General features: G+C 57.1%; 1 long non-coding RNA gene across 1 annotated transcript; it reads left to right on the forward strand.

Annotated features, from left to right (window-relative positions):
• On the forward strand, positions 1 to 7,321 carry LOC118017480. Its single transcript, XR_004681169.1, has 4 exons — positions 1 to 41; positions 3,564 to 3,622; positions 6,180 to 6,292; positions 6,612 to 7,321. It is a non-coding gene; the product is annotated as an uncharacterized LOC118017480 (long non-coding RNA).
• The last annotated feature ends 6,241 nt before the right edge of the window (positions 7,322 to 13,562 follow it).

Genomic DNA, 13,562 nt, shown 5'->3' on the forward strand with positions numbered 1-13,562 from the left:
CCAGGCCAGGACCTCGGCCCTGCTGAGGCTTGCAGGCGGCTGTAAGTTGGCCCTACAAGGAACTGGGGTCTGGGTGAGGCATGTCTGCTGGGGTGAGGGAATGACCAGAGGAAGGAACGGGCGGGGCTCCTGGTGGATCCTCAGAGAGGGGCCCATGGGACCTGGAGTGTGCCCAGCATCCCCTGTTGGGGACCCTCTGGTGGGCCCAAGAGTCATCCTCCGACCTGAAGCCAAAGGGGCCTCAGAGGTCTCCTTGGCACGGCGCACCAGGGGACCTGTGGCACTGACCTCCCCCTCAGTACCCAGTTCGGTGAGGACCCCCAGGGAAGGGCCAGCAGTAAACAGACAAACAGGTGGACAGGATTGAGACTGTGACTCGGCGGGCGTCAGGGGAGGGCAACCATGAGGGATGTGAGTGGCACCCCTGCTATGTGTGGGACCAGCAGACAAGGAGAGTACCCCCCTCCACCTCCTGCCCCTCCCCCCGAGATCCCTGGCCATGGGCCTCAGGGAGCACCTGCCCGTGTGCCCCGTGGGGCCTGTCCCCAGGCTCCCAGTGCCAGGGTGCCAGAGACCCCCAAAGAGGGTGTGCTGTGGGGACCAGTCTCTGTCTCCTCGTCTTAGAGACCCCTGCTGCTTGGAGTGGCACGCCCTCGGGCCCCCCAGGGGCCGACTTGCTTCCGGTGGGAGGGGCAGTGGGAAGGAGGCTTCTGGGCAGCAGGTCCCGCGTGGGGGCGGGAGGGGGCGGGGTCTGGCACCGGTGGGGGCCACGGTCGGGGTGGGACAGGTACCGGGGTGGGCCGGGCGCCCCGGGGATGCTTTGGTTGCGCCAGCTGGAGCACTCTGGTTCTCAGCTGTGGCCACGTATGGTATTTATCAGGCACTTGAGCTACTTTAATGTGATGTAAGAAAACACTCGTGATTTCAGAACAAGATCCCGGAGGAGACCCGCAATGAAGAGAAATTATAACTTTGCTGTGTTAAAGCAGGAGCTGTGCCTGGGTGCCTGGGTGGCTCAGTTGGTTAAGCGACTGCCTTCAGCTCAGGTCATGATCCTGGAGTCACAGGATCGAGTCCCGCATCGGGCTCCCTGCTCGGCAGGGAGTCTGCTTCTCCCTCTGCCTCTCATTCTCTCTCTCTCAAATAAATAAATAAAATCTTTAAAAAAAAAAAAAAAAGCGGGAGCTGTGCCTAAAGCATCTCCTTTCTGCCAAGTAGCCTTCCGTGGCTTGAGTTAGCAGACAGGAGTCTGTTGTCAGGAGCGCACTGGACCCGGAGCATTGACCTACCCAGGGGCGCCTGTCCCTCCGGCCGGCACTGGGAGGGGAGAGGCGCTCCACGAAGTCCCAGGGCTGACCCTGACCAGATGTCTCTGCAGAGGGACAGACAGCCAGAGGGACAGGGTGTCTTTCTTTTGCATTAATTTTTCCAAATTTGCAAATGTATTTCATTTTCCAAATATTCTACTATAGGCATAATTGCCTTTGTAAATAGTAAAAAATCAATTAAAAGCAAATAGAAGTGAACAGTGGTGTAAGGGAAGAGCTGGGAGAAAACTGGGGTTTGGTCCCAGCTGAGCCCGTTTTCCTGTCTGTGAAGGCACCCTGACCCTTCCCCACAGAACCAGAGCACCAGGTGAGTGTCCAGCCCCCCTGTCATGGTTGAATTGTGTCTCCCTAAAAATTCACGTGTTGAATTTTGGGTGAAAAGCCCCCAGCACCTCAGAATGTATTTGGAGATGGGGTCTTTCCAGAGGTCGTTAAGGTGAAATGAGGTCATTAGGTTGGTGTCCCTACTGAGAAGAGGAGAGTGGGACACAGACACAGAAGACGGCCGTCCGCACAGGAAGGAGAGAGGCCTCAGGAAGAACCGACCCTGCCAACACCTTGATATTTGACTTCCAGTCTCCAGAACTCTGAGACATTGAATTTCTGTTGTTTAAGCCTCCTTCTGTGGTGCTTTGCCTTGGCCACCCTAGGAAACTCCTACCTCACCTCCAGGGGGCCGATCTCTGGACAGGGTGGGGTTGTAAGTGCACTGTGGGGACCACCCGTCCCACAGGCCCATGTCTTCCTTTCCTGCTGAGAAGCGCAGGGGCGTCCATTCACCTGAGCTGCGGTGGGTGGAGGCGTACACACCTCCGGGGCAGGTGGGGAGTGATTTCCAAGAAGAGGACAGTGCAGGCCGACATCATTTATGGGCTTAGGTGCAGCAGTCCTTAGGAGATGAGTGCCGCCGAGGCCTCACTTGAGGCCCATCAAAATGACAGCAGACGCATTTTAAAAAGACAGTTTTGCCTTTTTAATAAAGGCAAAGAGAAGGGAAGAGGTGAAAAGCCCCATGGAGATGGAAGGCCCTGCTGAGTGTTGCTGTCTAACCACCTGAGAAAGCTAGAGCCCGAGGCAGAGGGCCGGCCCCCAGCCACAGCACCCCGGGGGGCTCCAGACTGGAAACAGGGTCTTGGGATGTTTTCAGGGACAGGGGCCAGACTCCGACCCTCCGGGGACCTGGGCCATGGCAGCCCAGTGCCCACCTGCGGGTGAGGATGGGGGCGTTTCTTCCTGACAGACGGGCCAAGAGGAGAGGCCTTCCGGGCCCCGGGTACCCCGAGTGAGGCCCGCGGTTCCCAGGACTGCCCCTGCGCGGTTCCCAAGCGGCTGTTCGGTGCCTCACTCTTAAATATGACCAGCAGTCCCCAGACACTTGAGCAAAGCTTCTGAGAGGAAAGACACTGGGTGAGCAGGAAAGAGAGCGCTGATGCAGAAGAATGTGTAGGAAAACAAAGACTGAGTCGTGAGGTCCTCTGGGGTGACAGGAGAAAGAACTCTTGATTAATAAAATTTTGATAGCAGAAATGAATCATTCAAGATCATTTTGCAAAATAAAGTTCAGGAAATCTCCCCTGAAGGTGGAGAAGGGGAAAGATCAGAAAATTAGAGGTTTTTCCAGGAAGCCCAGAATCGGAGTACTTACACCATGGTATGCCTGGGTGGCTCAGTCGGTGAAGCGTCTGCCTTCGGCTCAGGTCATGATCTCAGGGTCCCAGACTGAGCCCCATATCAGGCTCCCTGCTCAGCAGGGAGTCTGCTTCTCCCTCTCCTCCCCCCTTGTGCTCGCTCTCGCTATCTCTGTTGCTCTTTCTCAAATAAATAAATAAAATCTTAAAAAAAAAAAAAAGAGTACTTACACCACAGGGTGGAGAACAGGGAGGCCAGGACATTATTATCAAGGAAAAATAAAAGACATGTCCCAGAACGGAAGAACATGAGAGCGCCTAGTGGACCCCACCCCATCCATCCTCCTGATATGCTGGATGCTGTTGAGGGAAGGCCCTTCAGAAGGAAAAGACAATCATCCTACATGACGTTGGGAGTCAGGTGGCTTCAGACCTCTGGGCACCAACACAAGGGGTTAGAAGACAATGGAGGACCATCAACATCACATATCTGAGGGATGGCTTCTCACCTATGGCCCACACACAGCCAAACTTCCAGCCAAGAGCTAGTGCCCAGGGAAGACACTTCCAGACAACCAAAGGCTTATTAAATGTTCTTCCTTTGCAGTTCTTGTCAGGAAGATTCTGGAGAATGTGCTCCTCTGGAAACAGGAGGAAAACAGAAAGGTGAGGACTTGGAAGTCAAGGAATGCAGGATGCACCAAGAGAAGAGAGAACGGGAGTCCCAGGGTGAAAGCTGTACCACCGGGGTGGAGAGCGGCTGTCCAGACTGAGACAGGGGGACAGAGTCTTTAAAAACAGGTGATCGACTTCCAGGCTTGTTGAAACATGCGGAGGGAGGTACTGCAGCGCTGTCAGAGTCCCATCGGTGATGGCGGTAAAGAACAGCCAGCAGGGAAGAAGTGATGTACTTTGTTCTATAATCTACTCCCCTCCCCCATCCCCAGATAGGATCATTTCTACTGATCTGTCTTCAAATTCACTGATTCATCTGCCATCTCCAATCCACTGTCAAGCCCAATCAGTGAACTTTTCATTTCAGTTATTATACTTTTTATTGGAGAACTACCATTTAGTTCTTTTATAGAGTTTCAAGTAATTTCCATTTTCCCTGTCTGTTTACTCATTAAGACCATGTTTTCCTTTAATTTTTTGGACATGTTTTCCATTCGTTCTTCACACTTTTTTGTTTTTAAAGGTCTTATTTATTTCTTTGACAGAGAGAGAGGGAGAGCACACAAGCAGGGGGAGCAGCAGAGGGAGAGGGAGAAGCAGCCTCCCCGCTGAGCAGGGAGCCCAACACGGGACTGGATCCCAGGACCCTGGGATCATAACCTGAGCTGCAGGTGGATGCTTCACTGACTGAGCCACCGAGGCGTCCCTTCACACACACTTATAATATCTGTGTTTGTCTTTGATAAATCCAACATTTCAGCCACTTGGAGTTGGTTTCTATTATCTGGGTTTGTTTGTTTGTTTTTAATTTTTTCTCTTTGATTATGGAGTCATTTTTTCCTGTTTCTTGGTAGATCTTGTGATTTTTATATTATGTACTGAACATTGTGAATGATACATTGTAGCAGCTCTGGATTCCGGATTCTGTTATCTTCCTATGAAGAATGTTGATTTCTGTTCTAGTAGGCAGTTAATTTCTAGCTGATTACCTTGAACAGGTGAGCATGGCTTGACATTTTGTTAGGGTGGATCTTTGTCTTGGTGTGACTCAACCTACAACTCAACCTACAGTCGACCAATGTTGATTCTACTGGGGCTTGGTTTTAGATGTTGGCAGGGCAGGTCAAGAGGGGGCTCACTCTGGGCATCGTCCTAAGCCTGGCCTTCCTGGAGTCTCAGCTGGTGTTGGCTGGGCTGGAGTCTGGTATGTCCGGCACAGCCTGACTGCTACCGTCTCTGTTACCGTCTCAGGCCCGAGGCGCCTGTTCCTGGGAGCCTGGGGCTCCTGCGCTGTGCGTGGGCACTTCCGGCTGCTCGGGTCACCCCTCTTGCGGTGCCCCGTCCCACAGATGCACTGCTGCGTCCTGTACCCGGCGGAGCGCTGTGCTCTCTGGACTCCAGATCCGTGGTCTTGGGAGCCAGCCGTCCTGGGGGCCCCCTTGGGCACTGTCCTGCGGTCAGCAGGCATGGTTGTGTGTTGCCTGTCGTCCACAGATACATTGTCCAGTTGATGCTGTTTGCAGCGAGAGGGCCCGCGCAACACCGGTCCTCCCGCGGGGCCAGAGCAGAAGGCTGGCGCAAACCGAGCGTGAACGGAAAAGTAACCACAGTCCACACATGGCTCGGCCGTGCGTAGTGTTTACATAGTCGTGCTCACGTCTTCTATAAAGAGTGAGCTAAGGGAGACTCACAGAACTGTTTGAGGAGGTTGTGGGATGTGTGGGCGCCGCTGGGGTGTGATGGTGAATTCTGGCTTGAAGTTGGTCAGTCACATGTAAGACTGGAAACTGAAGGAGGAACCACATCAACATATTATTTAGAAATATGAATGTAGCGCGCCTGGGGGGCTCAGTTGGTGAAGCATCCCCTTCGGCCCAGGTCAGGATCCCGGGGTCCTGGGATCGAGCCCCGCATCGGGCTCCCCGCTCAGCAGCCTGCTTCTCCCTCTGCCCCTCCCCCAGCTCGTGTTCCCTCTCTCCCTCTCTGTCAAATAAATAAATAAGTAAATACAATCTAGAAAAAGAAAAAGAAATATGAATGTACATATCTAAAGGGACAGCTGAAAGAGTCCTGAGAGTGGTTGCCTCTGAGGGGGAGTTTCAGGGAAGGAAGCCGAGAGGCTCGTCCCTTCCATATCTGTGTGAGGTTTGGGGTACTCAGGAGGCTCTGCATGTCTCACTGCGATGCAGAGGAAGGCTGCCTATGGGAACAAAGTCTTTATAAGGCCTCAAGTACGCAGAATAAAGGAGGAGAGACAGAATAGTCTCCATCAGTGCAGAGAAGTGTGTTGTAGACAATAAACATTCACAGGCACCCTGCTAACCACAGGGCATGACCGCTTGCTGCCAGACTGGATTATTTAGAGGTGGGCGTGCTTGGGTGGGTTAGCTCGTGGGTCCTCACTGCAAGCCCGCCCCTGAAGCCAGCTCTAAGCTTCCCCGGCCGGCAGGGGCAGCCGAGGCCGCCTGGGTCCCTGCACCGGGACAGAGGTGGGCCCTTGGTGGGCTGCCGGTCAGTGTGGGGAGAACAGTCTATCACTCTCCACCAGGTCCTCACGCCTCGAGCTGCCTGTTGCCTTCCCTGGCCTCACCTTGGGGACGGACCCTGCTGTGGGTGACGTGGCTGGTGACCCCACGGCTGGGAGCGAGGGCCATGCTGCAGGTGAGTCTGCGCCCCCGATGGGCTGCGTCTGGCAGGGCCAGGTATGGGGGTGCCTGAGGAGTGGGGTGTGTGTGCAGAGTGTGTGTGCGTGGGGCTGTCTGCAGATGGGTGGCATGTGTGTGTGCAGGGAGGCAGCCCCGGTGGAAGGCATCCCAGTGCTCCAGGCTCGTGTGGGGCTGGGCCGCGTGGGCCCGCCTCGAGTGGACGCAAGCGCAGCCTTCCTGGCCTGAGGGCAGTGGGTAGGCGCTTCCGTGTGCCCTGGGAAGGGAGCCTCCAGCTCCCGAGGGGCAAGCTACGTGGTCTCGTCGTCCCAAGGCAGGCTGCCTGCTGGCCACTGGCTCGACGGCTGCCGGAGGACTCTGTGGCTGAGCCAACACCACAGGGGAGGACCGAGCCCCACATAGAAGTGGGGGAAGCAGGCGAGTGTGGCGATGGGGGGAAGGACGGTCGTTTCTCTGAGTCTCTGGGCTTGACACACGCATTTTATTCATCTTGCCAAGAAGCAGCAAGGAGGGAAGTGGGGTGTGTCTGAAAAGCAGGGGCCTGGGCCAGACTGCAAACGTGGGAGCCCAAAGGCCCCCGCGGCACCCCTGCCCTGTGCCCAGGCCCAGGGTCCTGACCAGAGATGAGGGGCCTGTTTGGGCACAGAGACCCCCTTGGTGGGGTAGGGAGGCATTTTCGCTTTGGTGGCGGGGGATGTGGTCAGCAAAGAGCTGTCTTCTCATTTCGACCCTAAGAACTGGTTCCCAAATCGCAGCATGCCTCTTTTGTCCTGGATGGCCATGGTCTCCACATTTCCCCCCCAGGGGCCTCCTGGGTCATCACTTTGGGGTCAGCTCTGGCCATTGAGCCAACCAGCAACCAGAGACAGGAGTGAGGATCTAGGGTCTGGAGGGCAGGGACCCAGGTCCTGGGGGTGCAGCTGGTGCCCACAGGGAATCTTCAGGCCCCTCCTCTCTCAGGGCCTTACGCAGGCCTCTGTCTGCCCATCCCCAGGGGGCTGCATGTAGGGTGGGCCTCACAATGATGTCACACCTGCCCATCACACCTGGGCCTCGGCCTGAGGGTATGCAGGGCCTCACCCATGGCCTGCTGGAGCTAGCAGAGGGGCAGGCCACCCTGAGAACACACACAGCCCCCCGGATCAGACACAGCCCCCCAAAGCAGATGTACACACCCGGATCATACACAGCCCCCCTGGATAAGACACAGCCCCCCCAAATCAGACACAGCCCCCCATCAGACACAGCCCCCCATCAGACACAGCCCCCCCCGGATCAGACACAGCCCCCCGGATCAGACACAGCCCCCCCGGATCATACACAGCCCCCCGGATCAGACACAGCCCCCCCCTCCCGATCAGACACAGCCTGGGTCTCCGGGCCTGCGCTGGTGTCCAGGTCAGCAGATGTGGCCAGCCTTAGGAAGGCCTCTGTGGGCGGCCTCAGGCCAGGTCAGCTCTCTGCAGTGGGCATCATCTGTCCCTGGGAGGGTGATACCCCTGAGGCCCTCGGGCATCCACGTGGTTCCTCCGGCTGGGTCTGCGGCTGGTGTTGAGGCTTCATGAGGGGAAGGATGGGCCAGTGAGGACAGTGGCCTTTTCCTCCCGACCTCCGCTTCCCTGGGGCCAAGAAAACATTCTCCAAATGAAACATCAACTGGGCTCAAAGATTGTTTCCCCAAGAAAACGTGGCCTTTGTAGGAGCAAATGGAGCTGAATCAGAAGTTGGGTGGTTGGGGTTTTCAGGCAGCGCTGGACTCCCCGTGCTTGGGGGTTCGGAAGTTCCTTCTCAGCACAGAGGGAGGGACAAGTGCCGAAGCTCCAGGAAGCCCCTTTCCCTCCCTCGGACCCCCGAAACACGGGGGGCCCCCAGGGCATGCAGTCAACACTGCAAGGCCCGCCCCTCCCTGCACCAAGTGTTGGGGTGAGGGTCTCCCCTGGCCCCTGGGGCTGGGGAGCCATCCCTGGGCTGTGACATGAGAGGCCATGAACCGAGGTGGCACACACACACTTTCCTCGCTGTTACTTAACCTCCCTGTGTTTCCCTGTCTGAGAAAAATGGTCGTAAGCCAGTGCTCCCCTCCATTTGTGAGTGCTGAACACAAACCTGCCCGGAACAGAGAGCTGTGAGGGGTCAGCTGTGAGCACGTTGAGTCTTGGATCCAGATGGCATTTATTCTGCTGTGAGATAGGAGGGGCCCGACTCGCCTCTATTTCTAGAAGACATTCGGGTGTCCCGACAACACTCCGTGAGCGGTCCACGTCCCCCCAGCGATCACGTGCTGGGTTCCCGTGTCTTTGTGTTTGTCGCCAGCTTTCTGCTCTGGTCTTTGTCCACTCGTGAACCAACAGCACGCTGTCCTAGTGACCGTGGTTTTATGGTGATTCACTCTCTGGCGGGACTAACAACCCTCGTCGCTTTTCGTTTCTGTTTTTGTCTTCTTTTCTCTCTCTCTCTTTCTTTCGGCATCAGAATGGGCTTGTTTGGTTCCACAGAAATCCTGTATTCTTACTGAATTGCGTTACCCCGGCGGTTGGCCCCGGGGGTGCGGGACAGCTCATCGACGGTGTAAGAACGCCTGCAGTCCCCGACACCCTCCCACCAAGGGCTCTGCTTCCCGCCCTCGAGCGCAGCCTGGCCTTGGTGGCTACTTCTGATGGGTCGCGGTGACCCTTCCCTGAGCCCAGGTGCCAGCCATGCCCCACCCCTGACCTGCAGGACTGTGACCCTAACAAACGACAGTGCGTGTTTGGGGTAAAAACCGGAACAACCCCCCTCAAGGACAGGGTTTGCCTTCCTGTTTGTTCTTTTGTTCTTAGATGAAAAAAGTAGATCTTCCACGTTGTTTATTCCACATTTTTTTAACACCTAAGTGTTTCATTTTTTAAAATTCCTGTTGTTAGTAGGATCCTTTCTTCCAGCAGATTGTCTAACTTGCCCTTGAAACCTGGTGGCTTCTGTGTGTTAATGGGGTGCATTCACCTACGTGGATCCCGGTTGCTGGAGGAACCCTCCAGGTGCTTCACCTGGATCCTCAGGTATGTGCTGATGTTGCCCACAGCAGGAGCTCGCCTCTGTGCGGACGCCCCGCTCGTCGTGACTCCCCACAGCCGGCCGGATGCTGGCCTGATGCTTCGGGGCGCCTTGCTGAGGACGGGGCGGGGGGGTCCTGTCTTGGAAGCTCATGATTTGTTGGCGGAAGCAGGACAACAAGGCCTTCTCATCCCACTTCCCAGAGGGGGGCGGCTCCCACGGGAGACCTTACCCCGCCTGTTGGGTTTGGGTGCTGTTGGGGGGCCTCTGAGGGGTTTCCGATATGGGGGCTTTGAGGAATGCCCTTTCTCTTCGCCTGTCACCGGTCCTCACATGTCCCCCTCGGGAAGGGCTGAGCCCCCCGTCCTGTCCCAGCTCCCCCCAAACGAGGGTAGAACCTGGGACCAGGGACCAGGTCCCAGGGGGGCTGGGACCAGGGACCAAGTGGGGCAGACAGGTGGGCTAGAGAGAGTGACGGCCCCCACCTTTGCCGAGGAACCGCGTGCGCCCGTCCTGGGAGGCAGAACGTCACCGACTGCCACAGCTCACATGGACATCACCGCAGAGGGGACGGGTTCCTGCGCCAGGCGGTGCGGAGGGCAGGGCAGGAGACTGGCGGCCTTCGGGACACTGCAGCTGGGTCTGCGGATTCGACGGGGCTGGTGCTGCGGCCCTTGCTCAGGCCGACAGCCGGGCTGGACGCCTGCGCTCTGCAGCTACCCGAGGATGGGCAGGGTCAGGACAGCCGCCCCAGGGGCGGACGTGGACACTGGGATGACCTGCAGAGCGGGCGGGTCTGGCCGGGGCAGCCGGGGTTCAGCGCGTCCAGCACTGCCTCCCGCTGGTGCCGAGTGGGATCCCAGACCAACCGCGGGAGCCTCTGTGGGTCCTGACCTGGGTCTCTGGAGGACGGCTGGGTGGCTCAGGAGAGGGGGCTTCACGGAGACCACGGTGGGGAGGGGAGGCCCGGTGAGCACCGCGCAGCTCAGCCACGCCCGGCCACGGTTTCTGAGATTTCTCTGCTCCTACGCCCCCCACAGAAAGTGCCCGTTTTATTTCTGTCTCCGGCTTCATGACAGGAAATAGCAGGCCGTTGTGTTCACGTGGCCGCTGAGCTGTTTTCTAGAACGCATCTGTTTCTTAAAGTGAAGGCACTGAGTTAGCTCGGTGGTGTTTTGGATGAAGTGCTGTCCATCGGCCCTGCCCCTCCCTGACCCTGCATTTCTCTTCCTCCTGTCAGCGACCTCAGGGGCACCGCTGGGCAGCTAGCAGCTCTCGGTGTCCAGTGGGCACCAGGGAGGCAGGAGGACGGGGGGACGGGGCAGAGGGTGAGCCACCCCGGTGCCTCCTGGTGTGGCTGGAGCCTGAGGCCCCCTCGTGCGTGTGCGGGAGGGCTTTTGGTGGGGACAGCCCGTGAGGCCCGCGTGCTGGACAGAGAGGAGCAGCCCTGGCTGTGGGTGCGGAGGTTTCACTCCTGAAATGAGTTGCTTCTCAGTGTCCTCCCTGCACAGAGCCTCCCACCCCGCCCCCACCTGCATGGTCTGGGGATGGGGTCAGGGGCCAGGCACAGGCCAGAGGCCATCTGTCTCAGGCCCCGTCCTGCTGTCTGGCCCTCTGCCTACAGGTCCACGTCGTCAGGGCAGGTTAGCTGTGAACTTGGGCCTGGCCCAGCCCCAGGCCTGGGGTGGGGACGTAGGGGCCATGCCAGGCGGCGGGCATGGCTGATGCCCATCCTGTGGACAGAGAGCCCTCGGCACCAGGCTCCCACCTGCCCCCCTAGGCCCAGCCTCCTGCCTGAATCCCTAAGTCAGGGCAGCAGGGACCCAGGCCCGCCAGGTCCCTGCCCTGGGCTCTGCAAAGCGACACTTAGTTTGCTTATCTGTTCCTTCAGACAAACATCTCCCAACGCCCTCCTTTCTGTGTCCTTGGATGGGTGTCAGTGGAGAGCCCCCCTCAGCTAGGGGACCTCCCTGCCCCACCGCCCACACCCCACCCACACCCCACCGCCCACCGGGCCATGTCCTTGCCATGCCCCACCCCACTCAGACCTGCCTCGGTCCCCTCCTGCTGCACCTTGGGCTTCCAGGGCTCTGCCCGAGGCCACTGGGCTGGAGACCGTGTGTATGCGGGCTTGGCCCTGGCACCATCCCCAGCTCACTGTGGAGCACCCACCAAGGCCCGGACCACAGCCTGGAACAAGGCCGATGTGGTCACTGCCCAGGAGGGCCAGATGGCCGGCCCTCTGCCGTGTGCGGCGCCCAGCTGTGGGGGCCGGGTCAGGAGCACGCCCAGGGCAGAACTGTCGGGTGGGGCCCAGGTCTTGGCCGCGAAGGAAGAGCTGGGAGCAGGGCTGTCCCCTTAGACAGCTGGATGGCTCTAGGTGAGGCGGGGCCAGGACCTGCCCTGCCAGGTTCCCGCAGGATCCTTTTGATTAGTGGGAATCTTGTCCGTAGTTGTATTTTTTGGGAGACCTCTCTGCCCCAGGGTCATCAAAATATTCTCCCAGAGGCTCTATTTATCTGTCTTCCATGTTTAGGTCTTCCGGGGGTGGGGGGGCGGTGAGGGGTGTGGGTGTGAGGCCAGTGAAGCTCCAGCATCCTCAATAGGGACACAGAGTTCCTGGGCTCGGGGGCCGCCCTGGTCACGCATCAGGGTCCCGCGCGTGCCCAGCTCCGGCTCCGGGTCTTTACACGGGTCCGTGGCTGCCCTCTCCAGGCCAGTGCCCCTCAGCCTTAGCTAGGGTGGTGCTAGGGTGGTGCTTGGCGCGGGGTGGGGTAGTCTTGCTCCACTGGGATTTTGGGCAGATTGTTAAGACAGGTGGACACATATGCATGCCCTCCCAGCCCCGCTGCTGGTTGGAATAGCATGGCATCTACTGATTGTGGGACAGGCGACAACTTTTCTTTTTTATTGTATGGAATGGCCCTTCCTTCATTAGGTCTTTTAATTTTTTTCTCAATATTTTATGGGTTTTTTTTTCATGAATTTCTCTTGTTAGATTTATCCAAAGATATTTGAATTTTTTTGTGCTGTTTTAATTATTTTTAATGTTCATTTCTGTTTGTTACTTGTTTATATGGAAATAACTGGTTTTTAGTATTGGCCTTGTGTTGAGTGTCCAAGCTACAACAAGCCTGCTAAGTAATCCTAATACCTTCTCTTTATTTATTTATTTATTTATTTATTTATTGGGGGGGGCAGGGAGAGAGACAGAATCTCAAGTAGGCTCCGTGCTGAGCATGGAGCTCGACTCAGGGTTCGTTCTCGCGACCCCAAGACCATGACCTGAGCTGAAATCGACTGAGCCATCCAGGTGCCCCTAATACCTTCTCTTTAGATTCTTCATGACTTTCCACAAAATTGTGTTTTCAGTGAGCAGTAATGTTTTTATTTTCTTGTTTTAATTTTTTTTTAAGATTTTATTTATTTGACAGTGAGAGAGAGAGAGAGCACAAGCAGAGGGAGAGGGAGAGGGAGAGGGAGAGGCAGACTCCCCGATGAGCAGGGAGCCCGATGCGGGGCTCGATCCCGGGACCCTGGGATCATGACCTGAGCCGAAGGCAGACGCTTAACCCACTGAGCCACCCAGGTGCCCCTGTTTTAATTTTTAAAGACTTGTATTTTCTAGAGCAGTTTTAGGTTGACAGCAGAATCCAGAGGCACAGGATTTCCCGTGTCCCCACCACCCGCGCCCCCGCAGCGTGCATGCGTCACGGTCCCCCCGACACACCGGCACCCAAAGCTGACCGTGCGCGTCAGGGCTGTCCTGCTGGCCCCGCGCCCTGAGGTGCTGTCAGTCTTCAGCATTAAGTCCTGTGTTTGCCGAGAGTGTTTCTTACAAACATCTTTTTTTCTGGGCGATGAAGTTGCCTCTATTCCCAGTTTGCTGGGTTGTTTCTTAAATCATGAATAGAAATTGTGTTTATGAAATGCTCGTTCTGCATCTACTGAGAGGCGCATATGATTTCCCCTTTATTCCTCTAATGGAGCGCAGTGGTAGACACCCAGCCCGTCAACGAGCCTTGCTTCTGGAATGCACCCAGCGTGTCACTCCCCCTCCCATGCGGTGCATCCGTCTACCCACTGCTGTCTGTCTGGGTCCCTAAGTCTGTGGACGCCAGGGCCAAGCCTGCAGCCCTGACCATCATGCCCTCCGTGTATGTCCCAGCCCACCCCACCCACGGCCCACCAAGTCTGGCCTCCAGCCCCTGGCGAGGCCCCAGAGTGGTCCCGGC

Source organism: Mirounga leonina, unplaced genomic scaffold (assembly GCF_011800145.1).
Source record: "Mirounga leonina isolate KUSES-001 unplaced genomic scaffold, KU_Mleo_1.0 Mir_170, whole genome shotgun sequence".
Classification (NCBI taxonomy): Eukaryota; Metazoa; Chordata; class Mammalia; order Carnivora; family Phocidae; genus Mirounga; species Mirounga leonina.